Source organism: Scardinius erythrophthalmus, assembly GCF_964197995.2.
Source record: "Scardinius erythrophthalmus genome assembly, contig: HAP1_SCAFFOLD_401, whole genome shotgun sequence".
Taxonomy (NCBI): Eukaryota; Metazoa; Chordata; class Actinopteri; order Cypriniformes; family Leuciscidae; genus Scardinius; species Scardinius erythrophthalmus.
The window spans coordinates 24,998-28,335 of NW_028296214.1; the positions used below are offsets into that span (position 1 = coordinate 24,998).

The 3,338-nt window shown below is 40.0% G+C and overlaps 1 pseudogene across 1 annotated transcript; it reads left to right on the forward strand.

Moving 5' to 3' along the window:
- Positions 1-404: 404 nt before the first annotated feature.
- On the forward strand, positions 405-2,175 carry LOC308686543 (annotated as a pseudogene). Its single transcript has 4 exons — positions 405-462; positions 854-1,505; positions 1,773-1,873; positions 2,140-2,175. The product of its transcript is annotated as an uncharacterized misc_RNA (transcript).
- Positions 2,176-3,338: the final 1,163 nt, after the last annotated feature.

Here is a 3,338-nt window from a genome sequence, read left to right on the forward strand (position 1 = left end):
GTAGGTCTGGACACAGTTTATTCCACAGAAAGACACTCAGATAAGACACTTCATCATAGTAAACTCAGGAATATTCTCAGATCGCCAAGTCAGGCAAATGTAGTGCTTGCACTGAGAATGAGTGCAGAAAGCAGTGCAACCATGACAAGACACAGATATCTAATACAATATTTCACTCTTCTGCTATTAGTTTTCATACAGGGCCAGAATTCATTTGAAAATGTAAGATCAGCAAAAGCTTGTTGATTTCCGTGATGTTAAAGGAGACGGATGTGTGAGCGGAAACTAACTGAGGTTGGGGGAGGATTCACACACAACCAGATAAATATCACAGTTCAGTCTTTCTGATCAATCTGAGTGTTTCAGACATTAAGAGTTACTATCGTGGGCTTTTCAGTGAACCGATGAAGAAAATGTTTCTCAAATTAGTTTTGTTCTGCTTGTGTTTGTGGCGTCTGGATGGTGAGTTTTGGTTATGTGTTTTTTTATTTCAGTTGTTTCCGTTCTGGTACCATGTGATAAATTAGTGGTTAAATTTCTTAGAGAGGATTAACATTCACTGTTATTCTCATATAGAAATAATTTAACTGTGAGATCATGTTTGGTCAACAATCAGTTATTAGGGATGGATTTAATCAAATATAATATGAAGCTCAAATACCAAACAGCATTAATTGTAGTTGTAGGAAAAGTATCTGTTGTTTATTTCTCTTTCATTTATCATTCTGTCGTTGTACTGTTGAAGAATGTTATTCATTTCACATTTTTATGATTAAAAGTATTTTAGTAAAGCTTCATCAACCAATATTAAGTGATTTTAAAGCTTTAATCTGTGAAAAACTCTGTTCTTCAGGAGTGTTTGGTAAATCAGTGTCAGTAAAGGAGGGAGATTCAGTTACTCTAAACTCTGATCTTACTGAAATAAAGAATGATGATGTGATTCAGTGGTGGTTTGGAGGTGAAAACACTTTAATAGCTGAAATCAATGTAATGGCCAACAGAATCATATGATGATGTTCTTGATGGGAGATTCAGAGACAGACCGAAGCTGGACAATCAAACTGGATCTCTGACCATCACAAACACCAGACGTGAACATGAAGGAGTTTATAGACTACAGATCAACCATTTGAAGACATCTTTATTTCTCACTGTCATTGGTGGGTTAAATATCGATTTATTGATATTGATTGTTTTGTTTTTTAATCTCCACAAAAAATTATGCATCCACACTCAGTTTGGCTTCTGTAGTTTTGGTAAAATAAGTGATGATGTGATTCAATGGATGTTTGGAACTGAAAACACTGTAATAGCTGAAATCAATGAACTGGCCGACAGAATCACTGTATATGATGATGTTCTTGATGGGAGATTCAGAGACAGACTGAAGCTGGACAAACAGTTTGGATCTCTGACCATCACAAACACCAGAACTGAACATGCTGGAGATTATAAAGTAAAGTTCCTCAGATATTTAATCATTCTTTTCAATGTCACTGTCTATGGTGAGTTAAATATCAGTTTCACCTGTTTTATTTATCACAGCTTTGCAGTCGTTCTAAAGTCCTATCATTTAGATGTTGTTTTATTCTTAAAATGACTAATTAGCCCTGTTTTTTACATTTATAGCATCCAGGTTTATATTTAACTTTGTATTTCAAATTATTTTGAATGCTCTACTTTTGATAATCTTGGTTACCCTCAAAGTTTCTTCTTCGTCTGCTTGAATATCTTCATTCGAACTCATTTATCTTTATTCTCATGTTTTCCAGCTCGTCTGCCTGTTCCTTTCATCATCAGTAACTCTTCACACTGTTCTTCATCATCTTCATCATCATCAAATTGTTCATTGGTGTGTTCATCAGTGGTGAATGTGAGTCATGTGACTCTCTCCTGGTACAAAGGAATCAGTGTATTGTCCAGCATCAGTGCGTCTGATCTCAGCATCAGTCTCTCTCTACCTCTGGAGGTGGAATATCAGGATAAAAACACCTACAGCTGTGTGCTGAACAATCCCATCAGCAACCAGACCACACATCTGGACATCAACACACTCTGTCACACATGTGCAGGTACGACAGCGCTGACATTAGTGTTTACTGACTGATCTGATCTCAGTTTGATGTGTTTATTCATCAGACTCTGTCCACTGGTGTGGTCCTACTGAAGCTGTGATCCGATTGGTCCTCTCTGCTCTGGTGGGCGTGGCTACTGTCATTATTGTGGTTTATGAGATCAGATCCAGAAGAGCTGAACGAGATCAAGCACATATTCACACATCAGGTACATGATTGATGTCATTTCTCACAAACTGATTTTGCATGTACAAGCATCTGTGAGATGTATTAATGTATGGCTTTTTATGTTCATCTTTTTCAGGAAGTATCGGAATCTAAAGCAGAACGCTGAACTTTAAAGGATCTTCAAGTGTGTTTTTGGTCTTCAAGTGTTTTTTTCATAATAAATACTGATGATTATTTGAGTTTGTGCTCTCTTTCAGTGTCAGATTTTAACAGTGTCACTTTATTGTTTATATTTCTCTCAGATACAAAAAAAAATGAATAGAGAGACAGATCTCACTTTACTACTGCTGTATATTTGTCATATGTATTTTCTTGCCTTTATCAATAAAGTTTCCCTTTCAAGGGAACTCGAGCTGCGTCGAGACGCGGTGGGAACGCCCTGCGTGATTGCGTCATGAAGCACGTGTATAATCAGTCCCATGGAAAGACGTCACCGACCAGGAAGCTATAAATCACCCTTGAGATCAGACCGCGCTAGCTTCTGTGCCTTCAGCAAGCGCTCTCTGTATATCTGTCCCTGTCATATTTATTGTTGTCTGTCAAGCTCAATATATATATCATTATTATGGCGAATAAGCAAGAATTCAGGCGTTGTGTTGTTCCCTGCCCTCGTTACATCACGGGTGGGGACACACATCTGCTTTGTGTTCCTTGTTTGGGAGTGGAGCATGCCCAGTCAGTTCTCGAGGGAGCTGACTGTGAGCATTGCGTAAAGCTGTCCTTGCGGACGCTCCGCTCTCGCCGGGCGTTCTTTGAGGAGGACGGTTCGGTTCGCGCTCCCCGAGGTGCGGGTCCCGCTGCTGCCGAGGCACAGCGGCGGCTTTCATCTTGGGGTTCGCATATGGATTTAGTAGCGGGGCTTGAGACGGGCCCAGCCCTTTCTCAACCCTTACCTGCTGAATCCGGTGCTTCAGCCCAGGAAGGAGCCCGCGCTGCGGCTTCTCCTTCCCAGGCTGAGGCACCAATGTTGCAGATATCCAGTTCTGAGGAACTGGATGTCGTCAGTGTTGAGCAAAATATTGATGAGTGTTCGCC